General features: G+C 40.1%; 1 long non-coding RNA gene across 1 annotated transcript; it reads right to left on the reverse strand.

The window, feature by feature from the left end:
- Positions 1-3,596: 3,596 nt before the first annotated feature.
- On the reverse strand, positions 3,597-4,870 carry LOC133537795 (uncharacterized). The gene is made up of 3 exons (XR_009802844.1): positions 4,444-4,870; positions 4,201-4,310; positions 3,597-4,105 (listed from the first exon to the last, which is right to left on the reverse strand). It is a non-coding gene; the product is annotated as an uncharacterized LOC133537795 (long non-coding RNA).
- Between the last annotated feature and the right edge of the window lie 13,637 nt (positions 4,871-18,507).

The following is an 18,507-nucleotide window of genomic DNA, read 5'->3' on the forward strand; positions in this document are numbered from 1 at the left end:
CGGCCTGGGAGCCGCAGGAGTCGTCATCGACGTGAATGCAGGCGTAGTCGTCGGTGGTGCTGGTGTGGGTTCCAGCCCCGTCGTCGACGCTGGTGTGGGCTCCAGCCCCGTCGTCGACGCTGGTGTGGGCTCCAGCCCCGTCGTCGACGCTGGTGTGGGCTCCAGCCCCGTCGTCGACGCTGGTGTGGGCTCCAGCCCCGTCGTCGGCGGTGCTTGGCGGCGCGGAGCTGGCACCGGTGCTTGGCGGCACGGAGCTGGCACCGGTGCCTGTCGTGGTGCTGGTACCGGAGTGGGCTCCAGCCTTGGAGTTTGTGCTGGCGTGAGAACCAGTTTAGAGTCTGAAACTGGCGTGAGAACAAGGCTAGAAACATTTTCTGGCGTGAAAACCAGGTCAGAGTCATGTGCTGGTGTGAGAACCAGACTGGGAGCAGGTGTCGGCTTCAGCCGAGGAGCAGGTGTCGGCTTCAGCCGAGGAGCAGGTGTCGGCTTCAGCCGAGGAGCAGGTGTCGGCTTCAGCCGAGGAGCAGGTGTCGGCTTCAGCCGAGGAGCAGGAGTCGGCTTCAGCCGAGGAGCAGGAGTCGGCTTCAGCCGAGGAGCAGGAGTCGGCTTCAGCCGAGGAGCAGGCACAGGGGTCTGCCGAGGAGAACTAGGGGACTGGCTGTGAGCAGGACTAGGACTATGATGAGTGATAAGACAAACACTAGGACTCGGGCAAGGACTTGAGAGAGGACCAGGACTTACAATCACACTAGTGCTTTGAGAAGGGCTTGGGCAACGACCAGGACTTACAGTCATACCAGGGCTTGGGCAAGAACTAGGACAAACGGTCAAACTAGGGCTTGGGCAAGGACTGGGACTAACAATCAAACTGGTGCTCGGGCAAGGACTAGGACAAAGACTAGGACTTACAGTAACACTGGGGCTCGGACAAGAACTTGGGTAAGGACTAGGGTTCGGACTAAGACCACGAGGGGAATCAGTACTAATATTACAAAGGCAAGAAACAAGACTCGGGACCGGACTCGGACTACGGATCAGTCTACGAGTGGAACTAGGACTACGACGACTACGAGAAAGACTAGGACTACAACTAGAATCAGAACGGAAACTCGGACCAGGACTTGGACTACGACTCAGTCTACAAGTAGGACTAGAGCATGGGCTACGAAGAAGGCTGGGACTCGAACTCTGAGAGAGACTGTGACTAAAACTAGAACTAGGGCACAGACGGAACACAGGTGGAGGAGGTCTAAGAGGGCGTGACTTGACCGGGGAGAACACCGGTGGAGGTCTAGGAGGCCGTAGTGGTATAACAGGGGTAAACACCGGTGGTGGTCTACTTGGCCCTTGAGACTTGGCCGGGGGAAACACAGGTGGAGGAGGTCTACAAGGCCGTTGAGATTTGGCCGGGGGAAAAACAGGTGGAGGAGGTCTACAAGGCCCTTGAGACTTGGCCGGGGGAAACACAGGTGGAGGAGGTCTACTAGGAGGAGCTAAGCGTTTAGCGGGCCGAAAAACAGGTAAAGGTGGCCTACATGGAGGTTTTTGTTTAGCAGTTTTAAGAAGAGGTAGCGTCTGCCCTACCTCCGCAACACAGCTATAGGCCGTAGCCCCCCCCTCCAGACGGGAATCCCAGACCCGTTCCCTGTGGTCAGGGACTGACCATAAGGGAGGGTGGTGGGAGGTTTGGAGGCGGGCAGACCCCTCCCCTCTATATTGTCCAGAGTGTCCCTTTGAAAAGGGAGAAAAAACCTTGGACTTGGGCAGAGAATGAGGTTTAAACGGTGGGTTAGAAGAAAAACTAGGTGACTGAGGTTGACTAGAATAATAAGAAAAAATATCCTGATACTTTTGTATCTTATTATTAATGTTATTGTCATTTGAAAATGGCTGAGAAAACGAATCTTCCCCAAAAAATTCCTTGTTGATGACGTCATCATCGGAAGACGGGTTTGCGTTACCGGGGGGCGTCGACGAAATGACGTCATCTGCGCGGGACACAAGTTGGGAATTTGCCCAGTCGGTAAAACTGTTAGCAAAGTGTGTTATTGGGTCCCCAAACAATGGTGTAGGGGTTTTGTGTGCTGACTGTAGGTTGCTGTGTTCGTGAGGAGGGAGACATGGAGTGGGCAAGTCTCTGTCGCCCGACGAAGCCATACTTCGCGGCTTCCGCCTACGCGGACGAGCGCGAGCGCTGCGGGAGGGAAACTCACCGCTCCCGGAAGCATCGATCGGAACCAGTTTTCCCTCCAGGTCCCACATCATGCTTTCGTCTGGATTGCATCGGAGAGTTTCAGCCTCCATCGCTCGGAATACCCTCCACGTGCCTTCGTCGAAGGTCTCCTCGTGGTTGCCAGACGCGGAAAAACTTTTTAATGCTCGGATCCTACTGTGAAGACTCTTCTTCGGCATTGTAATGCCGGTGTAGTTTTCCCGTGGATGCGTCGAAGCAGAACACAGCAAAGGTAAGATATAAGGTATTTATTTAATAACAAAAGTCTATGAACAAAAATACTGGTGTAAAGAGAAAAAGTAAACAAAAGACGCTAGCGTGAAAGCTAGGATAAAACAAGGAAAACTAAAACTTGGTACGAGGACACAAAAGAGTAAACAAAACATTTAGCATGAAAGCTAGACAATAAAGTGGCTTGGCGTGAGAGCTAGCGAGAAAATACATACGAATGATGAGAGTCGTCACTGATGCGCGTGGGCAAATTAGGATCCGAGAATGAGTGAACAGAAAAGGTGAGCTTAAATAGGAGGGTGATAATTATTAGCAGGTGTGCGGGGCGAGACTAGCAGGTGGACTGATGTGTAACCATAGTGATGGATAAAAACAGGAAATAAACGGGTCAGACAGAGAATGAAAAAACAAACACGTGAAGATCTGAGCCACAGATCGCAACAGGTAAGACCATAATAAGGTTTATTGTTTATTAAATGTGCTTTTCATGATGGTATCCTTACATCACACTCAAATTTTTACTGCATGCCTTTGGTAAGTGAGAAAAGGTTTTAAAATAATTAGCGCCCCAGCAGCAATTCAAGGAAATACGGTAATATATGTATAATAATGAAACAATACTAATAAACTATAGAACGGTGTGTGACAAAATCCAAGAGTATGTGTGTGTGAGGCTATGTGTGTGATTAGCTGTAGTGTGTGTGTGATGTCTCCCTCTCGTGGGTCCTCCCGACCGTAATAGACCTCCTCATGAGCCCGGTCGTCCATACTTGCCAACCCTCCCGATTTTCCCGGAAGACTCCCAAATTTCAGCGCCCCTCCCGTTAAATCTCCCGGGGCAACTGTTCTCCCGTATTTCTCCTGATTCCCACCCGGGCAACAATGTTAAAAGGTGGCCGTATAAACAACTTTTACTCTATTACAAATATGCGCCACACTGTGAACCCACACCAAACAAGAATGACAAACACATTTTCTGGACAACATCAGCACAACATAAACACAACAACAAAAAAATACCCAGAACCCCGTGCAGCAATAACTCTTCCGGGACTCTACAATATACCACCAAACCCCAACCCCCCAACCACGCCCACCTCAACCGCGCCGCCCCCTAACCCCCAATGTCCCGAATTCAGAGGTCTCAAGGTTGGCAAGTATGCGGTAGTCTGGCGGAACAATGTCTTTATTTGTGAGCACGCACACGCTAGGACCGCACTCCACGCTACAACTTTTCGGTCTTTGCATCTGGAAGCCCCTCATGACAGTCTCTGCTCCGTGACTTCTCAGTCTTTTTGGCTTTTTCTTTCCGGCAATAACCAGCACCTCTAACTCCTACAACGTGTCTCGGTCCGGCTGCTGCTAATACAGGCGACAGGTGATGAGATAACCATTCCCAGCTGGGCAATCCACTCACCTGCTGCTGGTTTCGAGGCCGGTCCTTACGCCCCCCACTCCACAGTGTGTTACCTAGTGTTGTGTTGGGCGAGAGGAGGGACAAAGCAGGTAGGCAGTCCGCGGTCAGGCAGATAGTCGGGGACTAAGCGGGGCGAAGAAGGTCCAGGTCCATGCGAAAGGTCGAGATCAAAGGGAGGCAGTCCAGAATTCAGAGAGGAACAACAGGAGAACTCGGGAAAAGCACTGCGGGAGGACAACACAGACATCAGACACGGAAACCAGGAAGTCACAGGGAGAGAGCGAGAACGCAGGATAGAAGCCAGACAAGGTGTGCTTACTAGGGTAACTAATGGTTAAGTTCCGGCCAGGATCCTTGGGTCCACTGGTCTTTATACCGCTCACCTTCATCGGGACCAGGTGTGCAGATTGCTGATCGCCCACATGCCGGCTGGAAGAAGGTGATGGGTCAAATGCAGAGGATAATTTCACCACACCTAGTGTGTGTGTGACTGTCTGTGGTACGTCTACTTTAACTTTACCAGGAGGACTACTTCCATGTGGGACAGGTCAGCAGGTTTTACCTGGTCCATGGAGTCCAGGTTCTGGGAGGCCACAGTTTGTTCTTCTGTGCCTGGTCCAAGTCCTTCAATCCCTGGCTGACTTCCACAAAGGTTTCCAAGTCCAGAAGTAGAATGGGAGGACATTGTCTTCACAAGGTGGACTATCTTGTAAACAGCGGTCCTGCTGGTCTGGTCCGGCCCGTGGAGGTGTGTCTCGGAGGAGGATTATGTGGGGGTGTGGGCGGTACGTGGCCTCAATAGGGCTCCCTCGGAGCAGAGGCAGTCCTCCCATGTTAATTCCTCAAGGACATGAAGAAGTGTTTCAGGGTCCAACACAGAATAAGAGGAACCCCGCTGGAGGAGCAGAAGGCCCGCAGGGAATCAAACGTGCTCCGTCTACCTGTTGTGGATCACAGAGGACAGAGTGGAGGTGGATGTCTGACTTTCAGTAGACACAAACAGTCTGGCAAGTGCTATTTGTATTATTGTTACTAGTGTTATTATTATTATTATTATTATTAGTAGCAGTAGTAGTAGTAGTAGTAGTAGTAGTAGTAGTAGTAGTAGTAGTATTGTTGTTAATACTGTTTTACTATAATTATATGTATTATTGTTATTGTCATTTTATTATTATTAATATAATTATTATTATTGCTGTTGTTTTTATTGTCATTATTATAATTGTGATTGTTATTTTTACTATTTTTATTATTATTTTTGTTTTTATTATCATTATTGTATTAGTTTTAGCATTCTTATTATTATTATGATGATGATGAGTATTATTAATATTATTATTTGTATTTATATCGTTGTTATAATTATTCTGATGATAAGTATTATTATTTTTATTATTATTATTACTGTTATGATGATTATTATTGTTATTATTATTATGATGATGATAGTGATGATGATGACGATTATTATTATTATTATTATTATTATTATTATCATTGTTATTATTATCCATCCATCCATCCATCCATCCATCCATTTTCTACCGCTTATTCCCTTTGGGGTCACGGGGGGCGCTGGAGCCTATCTCAGCTATAATCGGGCGGAAGGAGATGTACACCCTGGACAAGTCGCCGCCTCGTCGCAGGGCCAACACATATAGACAGACAAAATTCACACTCACATTATTATTATCAGTATTATGATAATTATTATTATTAATACTATTAGTATTATTATTCTTGTTATTTTGATGTTTATTATTATTATTTGTATTATGATTTTTGTTAATATTATTAAGATGAGTAGTAAAATTGTTATTATTATTACTTGTATTATTATTATTATGACTTATATTATTATTATTATTATTATTATTATTATTATTATTATCATCATAATGATTTGTGTTATTATTTACTATAGTTACTATAGTATTTAGAAGTATTTTTATTATCAGTTTGTGTTATCATTATCATTATTATTACTATTAATATTATTATTATTGTTAGTAGTAGTATTTGTATAATCATTTTTATCATTGTTATTATTATTATGATAATTATCATTGTTAATATTACTATTATTGTTTTACAATGATGATGATGATAATGACTATTATTATTATTATTATTATTATCATTAATATTATTATTATTATTATTATTACTTGCACTATTAATATTATTATTATCCATATTATTATAATTATTAATATTATTATCATTACCATTATTATTAGTGTTATTATTGTTTTTACTATAATTACTACAATAATTATAAGCATTTTTTATTATCGTTGTTATTGTTATCATTATGTTTATTTGTGTTATTATTATTATTATCATTACCATTATGATTATTATTATTATTTTATCATTTTTATTATTATTATTATGATAATGATTATAATTATTAATATAAATATTATTGTTATTACGATGATGATGATGATGATGATGATTATTATTATTATTATCCATCCACCCGTTTTCTACCGCTTATTCCCTTTGGGGTCAGCTAAAATCAGGCGGAAGGCGGCGTACACCCTGGACAAGCCGCCACCTCATCACAGATTATTATTATTATTATTATTATTATTATTATTATTATTATTTGTGTCAGTATTATTGTGATGATGATAATGATGATAATGATATGATGATGATGAAATCTTATTAAACATTTTGTATTATCATTGTTATTATTATTATGATGATGATGATGATGTTACTCCTTAACATTTTAAACATTAATAATAGTAATAATAAGAATACTGACAATAACATTAATACTAATCATATTAATAATAATAAACTTAATAATAATTAAAATCGTAATAACAATCATAACAATAGCAATTATGTTATTGTTATGATTATGAGGATGATGATGATGATGATTATTATTATAATTATTTTGTTATTATTATCATCGTTATAATTATTATTATAGTCATTATTATTATAATTATTATTATTTTTATCGTTATTATTAGTAGTAGTAGTAGTAGAAGTAGTAGCAGTATTAATATTATTGTCAATATTATTATTATTATTATTACTATGATTATTATTATTGTTAATAATAATATTAAATATGTTAAGGAGTATTTATGATTATTATTTCAAATACTTATTCGAGCAAGTAACAAACAAGTAAAAATAATAGCTTTTTAAAAGTAATTTTTAAAACACTTCACAACTTTAATCTTCTTGAAACTCATTTTTTGTTTGTTGAATATTCCATCTTTGATCTTTTTACAGTGAAATCCACACGGCAGATACAATAAACACAGTTGAACTCTTTTAATAAACGTAATTAGGCACATTATTATTCCATGACTTGATCATAATCGTGATGAAGTATTCAGAGTATTATTAATTACGGATCATGACATTTGATTATAAATATGTTTTGTCATCTTTATCATAACAAAACGATGCATTAATATTCATGTTTGTATTTTTGAAGATCACTAATGTACAATTTTATTGCCCGTATCGCTGCATCCATTTTCTTCATGTATTTCATTTGATTGATTTTATTTTAATGTCAGACAACTTTGTCTGCAGTTTTATGTTCCAACATGTTTCTCTTTTATTGCAATAATGTTCCACTCTTCTCATTGCAGGAACACAGTGTTGAACTGCATGTTCTCAGCTGGGAAGATCTTGAAGCATTTCAACATGAGTGTAAACAACTATTGTGTCAATAAGTTCATGTCAACAATGATTACAATGTAAACAATGATTATGTCAATAAATTCATGTCAACAATGATTATCATGTAAACAACAATTATGTCAATAAGTTCATGTCAACAATGATTATCATGTAAACAATGATTATGTCAATAAGTTCATGTCATCAATGATTATCATGTCAACAATGATTATGTCAATAAGTTCATGTCAACAATGATTATCATGTAAACAATTATGTCAATAAGTTCATGTCAACAATGATTATCATGTAAACAACAATTAAGTCAATAAGTTCATGTCAACAATGATTATCATGTAAACAATGATTTTGTGAATAAGTTCATGTCAACAATGATGATGTAAACAATGATTATGTCAATAAGTTCATGTCAACAATGATTACCATGTAAACAATGATGTCAATAAGTTCATGTCAACAATGATTATCATGTAAACAACTATTATGTCAATAAGTTCATGTCAACAATGATTATCACGTAAACAATGATTATGGCAATAAGTTCATGTCAACAATGATTATCATGTAAACAATTATGTCAATAAGTTCATGTCAACAATGATTATCATGTAAACAATGATTATGTCAATAAGTTCATGTCAACAATGATTATCATGTAAACAATTATGTCAATAAGTTCATGTCAACAATGATAATCATGTAAACAATTATGTCAATAAGTTCATGTCAACAATGATTATCATGTAAACAACGATTATGTCAATAAGATCATGTCAACAATGATTATCATGTAAACAACGATTGTGTCAATAAGTTCATGTCAACAATGATTATCATGTAAACAACGATTATGTCAATAAGTTCATGTCAACAATGATTATCATGTAAACAATTATGTCAATAAGTTCATGTCAACAATGATAATCATGTAAACAACAATTATGTCAATAAGTTTATGTCAACAATGATTATCATGTAAACAACAATTATGTCAATAAGTTTATGTCAACAATGATTATCATGTAAACAATGATTATGTCAATAAGTTCATGTCAACAATGATTATCATGTAAACAATGATGTCAATAAGTTCATGTCAACAATGATAATCATGTAAACAATTATGTCAATAAGTTCATGTCAACAATGATTATCATGTAAACAACGATTATGTCAATAAGATCATGTCAACAATGATTATCATGTAAACAACGATTGTGTCAATAAGTTCATGTCAACAATGATTATCATGTAAACAACGATTATGTCAATAAGTTCATGTCAACAATGATTATCATGTAAACAATTATGTCAATAAGTTCATGTCAACAATGATAATCATGTAAACAACAATTATGTCAATAAGTTCATGTCAACAATGATTATCATGATATCACAAATGTGAGAATATAGAATATATTTGAGATGGTGGAACATATTTAAGAAGATGGAACATATGTGAGATGATGGAACATATGTGAGACGATGGAACATATTTGAGATGGTGGAACATATGTGAGATGGCGGAACATATTTTAGATGATTGAAAATATGTGAGATGATGGAACATATTTGAGATGATGGAACATATGTGAGATGATGGAACGTATGTGAAATCGTGGAACATAATTGAGATGGTGGAACGTAATTGAGATGGTGGAACATATGTGAGATGATGGAACATATGTGAGATGATGGAACATATGTGAGATGGTGGAAAATATGTGAGATGATAGAACATATTTGAGATGATGGAACATATGTGAGATGATGGAACATATTTGAGATGATGGAACATATCTGAGATGATGGAACATATGTGAAATTGTGGGACATAATTGAGATGGTGGAACGTAATTGAGATGGTGGAACATATGTGAGATGATGGAACAAATGGGAGATGATGGAACATATGTGAGATGGTGGAACATATGGGAGATGATGGAACATATGTGAGATGGTGGAACATATGTGAGATGATGGAACATATGTGAGAGGATGGAACATATGTGAAATGGTGGAACTTATTTTACATGATGGAACATATGTGAGATGATGGAACATATGTGAGATGGTGGAACATATGTGAGATGATGGAACATATTTGAGATGGTGGAACGTAATTGAGATGGTGGACCATATGTGAGATGATGGAACATATGTGAGATGATGGAACATATGTGAGATGATGGAACATATGTGAGATGGTGGAACATACTTGACATAATGGAACATATGTGAGATGATGGAACATATTTGAGATGGAGGAACATAATTGAGATTGTGAAATGATGGAACATATGTGAAATGATGGAACATATGTGAGATGGTGAAACATATTTGAGAAAATTGAACATATTTGAGATGATGGAACATAAGTGAGATAATTGAACATATTTGAGATGATTGAACATATTTGAGATGGTGGAACATATTTAAGATGATGGAACATATGTGAAATGATGGAACATATGTGAGATGGTGAAACATATTTGAGAAAATAGAACATATTTGAGATGATGGAACATAATTGAGATGATTGAACATATTTGAGATGATGGAACAAATGTGAGATGATGGAACATATGTGAGATAGTGGAACATATGTGAGATAGTGGAACATACTTGAGATGGTGAAACATAATTTAGTTGGTGGAACAAATGTGAGATGATTGAACATATTTGAGATGGTGGAACATATTTAAGATGATGGAACATATGTGAAATGATAGAACATATGTGAGAGGGTGAAACATATTTGAGAAAATGGAAAATATTTGAGATGATGGAACATAATTGAGATGATTGAACATATTTGAGATGATTGAACATATTTGAGATGATGGAACATATGTGAGATGATGGAACATAATTGAGATGATTGAACATATTTGAGATGATTGAACATATTTGAGATGATGGAACATAATTGAGATGATTGAACATATTTGAGATGGTTGAACATATGTGAGATGGTGGAACATATGTGAGATAATGGAACATATTTGAGATGGTGAAACATAATTGAGTTGGTGGAACAAATGTGAGATGATTGAACATATTTGAGATGGCGGAAGATATTTAAGATGATGGAACATATGTGAAATGATGGAACATATGTGAGATGGTGAAACATATTTGAGAAAATGGAACAGATTTGAGATGATGGAACATAATTGAGATGGTGGAACATAATTGAAATGGTGGAACATATGTGAGATGATGGAACATATGTGAAATGATGGAGCATATGTGAGATGGTGAAACATATTTGAGAAAATGGAACATATTTCAGATGATGGAACATAATTGAGATGATTGAACATATTTTAGATGATGGAACATATGTGAGATGATGGAACATATGTGAGATGATGGAACATATGTGAGATAGTGGAACATATGTGATATAGTGGAACATATTGAGATGGTGAAACATAATTGAGTTGGTGGAACATATGTGATATAGTGGAACATATGTGAAATGGTGAAACATATTTGAGAAAATGGAACATATTTCAGATGATGGAACATAATTGAGATGATTGAACATACTTGAGATGATTGAACATATGTGAGATGATGGAACATATGTGAGATGGTGGAACATATGTGAGATAGTGGAACATATGTGATATAGTGGAACATATTTGAGATGGTGAAACATAATTGAGTTGGTGGAACATATGTGATATAGTGGAACATATTTGAGATGGTGAAAAATAATTGAGTTGGTGGAACATATGTGAGATGGTGGAACACAATTCAGATGGTGGAATATAATTGAAATGGTGGAACATATGTAAGATGATGGAACATATGTTAGATGATGGAAAATATGTGAGATGATGGAACATATGTGAGATGGTGGAACATATTTGAGATGGAGGAACATAATTGAGATGGTGGAACATATGTGAGATGGTGGAACATAATTTAGATGCTGGAACATAATTGAGATGGTGGAACATATGTGAGATGGTGGAACATAATTTAGATGGTGGAACATAATTGAGATGGTGGAACATATGTGAGATGATGGACCATATGTTAGATGATGCATTATATTTGAGATGGTGGAACATATGTGAGATGGTGGAACATAATTGAGATGGTGGAACATAATTGAGATGGTGGAACATATGTGAGATGATGGAACATTATTGAAAATATGGAACATATTTGAGATGATGGAACATATGTGAGATGATTGAACATATCTGAGATGATGGAACATCTGTGAGATGGTGGAACATAATTGAGATGGTGGAACGTAATTGAGATGGTGGAACATATGTGAGATAATGGAACATATGTTAGATGATGGAACATCTGTGAGATGGTGGAACATAATTGAGATGGTGGAGCATGTTTGAAATAGTGGAACATAATTGAGATGGTGGAACATATGTGAGATGATTGTACATATGTGAGATGGTGGAACATAACTGAGATGGTGAACATAATTGAGATGGTGGAACATAATTGAGATGATAGAACATATTTGAGATGATTGAACATCTGTGAGATGTGGAATATAATTGAGATGATAGAACATATTTGAGATGATTGAACATCTGTGAGATGGTGGAACTTCATTGAGATGGTGGAACATATGTGAGATGATGGAACATATTTGAAACGGTGGAACATATGTGAGATGGCGGAACATATGTAAAATGGTGGAACATAATTGAGATGGTGGAACATAATTGAGATGGTGGAACATATGTTAAATGATTGAACATTTGTGAGAGGGTGGAACATAATTGAGATGGTGGAACATATGTGAAATGGTGGAACATAATTGAGATGGTGGATTATAATTGAGATGATTTAATATATTTGAGATGATGGAACATATGTGAGATGGTGGAACATGTTTAAGATTCCAAAGATCATGTGATTAATGTTTGTTTATTCTGCAGTGTTTTCCTTTTATTGTTCTCATGAGTATCCATCCCTCTACGTCCAAACAGTTCCCCCAACATGTTCTCCTCCATGTGTTCCACTCTCCATGGTACCGAGGCATCAACATGCAGAGGAGCAGGCCAGACTTCAGTCCCTCCTGGATGAGGCGAGGCGCTGCAAGGGAAAAACTCCACAGAAGGCAGGCGTGCTCCTGATTGATTCCTGCATGAGCGGACGTGTAGTCGTTCTAGAGACCTAACACTTCCTGTTCCAGTGGTTTGAAGAAGACACGATGTTCACGGAACACAAAGTCATAAATCCCAGCCGAAGGACATTATTGGTGCACTCCTCAGATCAATACTGCAGGGATGGAAAGTATCTGGGATGTGTTTGCACATTTCCATCCTGGATGAGTCAGTCCCTCGGCATTACTTCATTGTTTCAGCGCCAGGACCGCCAGGAAGTGTCTCCGCGACCTCCCGCGACCCCGGCACTGATCTTCTCAGACAAGATGATTGCTAAGCCAATGTCTATAAAAACTCAATGGCCTTAATTGGCAAATAAAAAGCACTTTAAACGCTGACGGAATAACCAGATCAATAATGTTCCACTACACACACACACACACACACACACACACACACACACACATATATATACCGTACAGAACTTTGAACATGTCTCGAGGGAGGTGCCGGATATTCAGTCCGAGTGGACCATGTTCCGCACCTCTATTGACGAGGCAGCCGATTGGAGCTGTGGCCGCAAGGTAGTTGGGGCGGTAATCCTAGAACCCGTTGGTGGACCCCAGCGGTGAGGGATGCCGTCAAGCGGAAGAAGGAGTCCTATCGGGTTCTTTTGGCTCATAGGACTCCAGGAAGCAGTGGACAGGTACCGACGGGCCAAGCGGTGTGCAGCTAACAAAACTCGGACATGGGAGGAGTTCGGAGAAGCCATGGAAAACGACTTCCGGATGACTTCGAAGCGATTATGGACAGCCATCCGCCGACTCAGGAAGGGGAAGCAGTGCACTGTCAAGACCGTGTATGGTGAGGATGGTGTTCTGCTGACCTCAACTGCGGATGTTGTGGATAGGTGGAAGGAATACTTCAAAGACCTCCTCAATCCCACCAACACGTCTTCCGTTGAGGAAGCAGTGCCTGGGGAATTTGTGGTAGGCTCTCCTATTTCTGGGGCTGAGGTTGCTGAGGTAGTTAAAAAGCTCCTCGGTGGCAAGGCCCCAGGGGTGGATGAGACCCGCCCGGAGTTCCTTAAGGCTCTGGATGCTGTGGGGCTGTCTTGGTTGACAAGACTGCAGCATCGCGTGGACATTGGGGGCGGTACCTCTGGATTGGCAGACCGGGGTGGTGGTCCCTCTCTTTAAGAAGGGGGACCGGTAGACTTTTGACAAGAACAAGAAAGTTTGATCACATTACGCCTGTACTGTCTCACCTGCACTGGCTTCCTGTGCACCCAAGATGTGACCTTAAGGTTTTACTACTTAGGTATAAAATACTACACGGTCTAGCTCCATCCTATCTTGCCGATTGTATTGTACCATATGTCCCGGCAAGAAATCTGCGTTCAAAGGACTCCAGCTTATTAGTGATTCCTAAAGCCCAAAAAAAGTCTGCGGGCTATAGAGCGTTTTCCGTTAGGGCTCCAGTACTCTGGAATGCCCTCCCGGTAACAGTTGGAGATGCTACCTCAGTAGAAGCATTTAAGTCTCACCTTAAAACTCATCTGTATACTCTAGCCTTTAAATAGACCTCCTTTTTAGACCAGTTGATCTGCCGCTTCATTTCTTTTTTCTCCTATGTCCCCCACTCCCTTGTGGAGGGGGTCCGGTCCGATGACCATGGATGAAGTACTGGCTGTCCAGAGTCGAGACCCAGGATGGACCGCTCGTTGGGACCCAGGATGGACCGCTCGCCTGTGAATCGGTTGGGGACATCTCTACGCTGCTGCTCCGCCTCCGCTTGGGATGGTTTCCTGTGGACGGGACTCTCGCTGCTGTCTTGGATCCGCTTTGAACTGAACTCTCGCGGCTGTGTTGGAGCCACTATGGATTGAACTTTCACAGTATCATGTTAGACCCGCTCGACATCCATTGCTTTCGGTCCCCTAGAGGGGGGAGTGGGGGGGGGGGGGGGGGGTTGCCCACTTCTGAGGTCCTCTCCAAGGTTTCTCATAGTCAGCATTGTCACTGGCGTCCCACTGGATGTGAATTCTCCCTGCCCACTGGGTGTGAGTTGTCCTTGCCCTTTTGTGGGTTCTTCCGAGGATATCGTAGTCGTAATGGTTTGTACAGTCCTTTGAGACATTTGTGATTTAGGGCTATATAAATAAACATTGATTGATTGATTGATTGAGTGTGTTCCAACTATCGTGGGATCACACTCCTCAGCCTTCCCGGTTAGGTCTATTCAGGTGTACTGGAGAGGAGGCTACGCCGGATAGTCGAACCTCGGATTCAGGAGGAATAGTGTGGTTTTCGTCCTGGTCGTGGAACTGTGGACCAGCTCTATACTCTCGGCAGGGTTCTTGAGGGTGCATGGGAGTTTGTCCAACCAGTCTACATGTGCTTTGTGGACTTGGAGAAGGCATTCGACCGTGTCCCTCGGGAAATTTTGTGGGGTGTACTCAGAGAGTATGGGGTATCGGACTGTCTTATTGTGGCGGTCCGCTCCCTGTACGATCAGTGCCAGAGCTTGGTCCGCATTGCCGGCAGTAAGTCGGACACGTTTCCAGTGAGGGTTGGACTCCGCCAAGGCTGTCCTTTGTCAGCGATTCTGTTCATAACTTTTATGGACAGAATTTCTAGGCGCAGTCAAGGCATTGAGGGGTTCCGCTTTGGTGACCGCAGGATTAGGTCTCTGCTTTTTGCAGATGATGTGGTCCTGATGGCTTCATCTGACCGGGATCTTCAGCTCTCACTGCAGCCGAGTGTGAAGCGAACGGAATGAGAATCAGCACCTCCAAGTCCCAGTCCATGGTTCTCCCCGGGAAGAGGGTGGAATGCCATCTCCGGGTTGGGGAGGAGACCCTGCCCCAAGTGGAGGAGTTCAAGTACCTAGGAGTCTTGTTCACGAGTGGGGGAAGAGTGGATCTAACATAATAGAGAGAGTCCAGTCCATAGTGCATCTAACATAATAGTGTGAGTCCAGTCCATAGTGGATCTAACATAATAGTGTGAGATTCCAGTCCTTAATGGATCTAACATAATAGTATGAGAGTCCAGTCCATAGTGGATCTAACATAATAGAGAGAGTCCAGTCCATAGTGGATCTAACATAATAGTGAGAGTCCAGTCCATAGTGGATCTAACATAATAGAGAGAGTCCAGTCCATAGTGGATCTAACATAATGTCCATAACCGATGCACAGGGACAAGTCCTGACTCTGGACAGCCAGCACTTCTCTCACCTCCCACTGAGAAAAGTACTACTACTGTGTATTATTGTGTTTAACATGTGTATGTAGTTGTGTTTGTAAAGTACTACAATTATATAGTACTACTACGGTGTATTACTGTGTTTACATGTGTATGTAGTTGTGTTTATAAAGTACTACAATAATATAGTACTCCTACGGTGTATTACTGTGTTAAAATGTGTATTTAGTTGTGTTTGTATAGTACTACAATTATATAGTACTACTACTGTGTATTACTGTGTTTACAAGTGTATGTAGTTGTGTTTGTAAAGTACTACAATTATATAGGACTACTTCTACTGTGTAATTGTATTACTGTGTATAACATGTGAATGAAGTTTTTTGGGTAAAATACTACAATTATACAGTACTACTACTGTGTACATGTATTGCTGTGTTTAACATGTGCATGTAGTTGTTTTGTAAAATACTACAATTAGGTAATACTACAGTTGTGTACTTATATTACTGTGTTTGACATGTGTATGTAGTTTTTTGGGGGGAAAGTACTACAGTAACACACAATATGCAGTAGTGCAACACCCCTGAAGGGAATAAGCGGTAGAAAATGGATGGATGGATGGATGAAGTACTAAGAGTACTGTGTGTGTCTGTGAAGACCAAGGCGAAGGATCACAAGCAGAGTGAAGCATTCTGGGAGTCCACAGGCTGTGGGTGCTGATGGATCCATAACGTCCATACAGCCGCCAGCGCCGATACAGGGCAGGAAACCTTTCAACAACTTTTAGGAACTTTTTGTGGACCGCAGTCCTTGGGAACTAGGAGCAGCTTGATATCAGCACAATGGAGCAGGTGGATACCAGCACCGGAGACCAGGTTGATATCAGCAAAAAGGAGCAGGTTGATATCATCACCGGAGGGCAGGTTGATATCAGCAAAAAGGAGCAGGTTGATATCATCACCGGAGGGCAGGTTGATATCAGCTAAAATGGGCAGGTTGATATCAGCACAAAGGAGAAGGTTGGTATCAGCACAAAGGAACAGGTTGATATCAGCACAAAGGAGAAGGTTGGTATCAGCACAAAGGAACAGGTTGATATCAGCACAAAGGAACAGGTTGATATCAGCACAAAGGAGCAGCTTGATTTCGGCAAAAAGAAGCAGGTTGATATCAGCACAAAGGAACAGGTTGATATCATCACTAAGGAGAAAGTTAATATCAGCACAAAGGAGCAGGTTGATATCAGCACAAAGGAGAAGGTTGATATCAGCATAAAGGAACAGGTTGATATCATCACTAAGGGGAAGGTTAATATCAGCACAAAGGAGAAGGTTGATATCAACATAAAGGAACAGGTTGATATCATCACTAAGGAGAAGTTTAATATCAGCACAAAGGAGCAGGTTGATATCAGCACAAACGAGCAGGTTGATATCAGCGTAAAGGAATAGGTTGATATCATCACAAAGGAGCAGGTTGATATCAGCACAAAGGAGCAGGTTGATATCATCACAAAGGTGCATCAACAATGTGCAATAAGAGACAAAGTAGAGTGAGGAGCATGTTGTGTGTATCAGTTTGCAGTCGACACCAATGTTGGATCTGTCATGCTAACTGAAAACTGCATTGGAGTCAACACCTGCATTCTACTGACATCTAGTGGTCATTTTTCATAACTGCACCCTGCCTTCAGCTGAACAATGCACTCATATATATATATATATATATATATATATATATATATATATATATATATATATATATATATATATATATATATATATATATATATATATATATATATATATATATATATATATATATATATATATATATATATATATATATATATATATATATATATATATATATATATATATATATATATATAGGCTGATCGATACAGTATCAGACCGGCTGATCGATACAGTACCAGATTGTCTCATAGACAGTATCTGGTTAGCTGATGGACACAGTATCAGATTTTGTGATAGACAGTATCTGATTGGCTTATATACACAGTATCAGATTGGCTGATAGACGGTATCAGATTGGCTGATAGACAGCATCAGATTGGATGATAGACACAGTATCAGCTTGTCTGATGGACAGTATCAGCTTTTCTGATAGACAGTATCAGATTGGATGATAGACACGGTATCAGTTTGGCGGGTAGACATAGTATCAGACTGTCTAAAAGACAGTATCTGATTGGCTGATTGACACAACATCAGATTGGCTGATAGACATAGTACCAGATTGTCTGATAAACAGTATCTTATTGGCTGATAGACACAGTATCAGATTGTCTGATATACACAGTGTCAGATTGTCTGATATCCACAGTGTTAGATTGTCTGATAGACACAGTGTCAGATTGTCTGATATCCACAGTGTCAGATTGTCTGATATACACAGTGTCAGATTGTCTGATATACACAGTATCAGATTGTGTGACAGACACAGTATCAGATTGTCTGACGGGCACAGTATCAGATTGTCTGACGGGCACAGTATCAGATTGTCTGACATACACAGTGTCAGATTGTCTGATATACACAGTGTCAGATTGTCTGATATCCACAGTGTCAGATTGTCTGATAGACACAGTGTCAGATTGTCTGATATCCACAG

The sequence above is a fragment of the Nerophis ophidion genome, linkage group LG19, assembly GCF_033978795.1.
Source record: "Nerophis ophidion isolate RoL-2023_Sa linkage group LG19, RoL_Noph_v1.0, whole genome shotgun sequence".
Classification (NCBI taxonomy): Eukaryota; Metazoa; Chordata; class Actinopteri; order Syngnathiformes; family Syngnathidae; genus Nerophis; species Nerophis ophidion.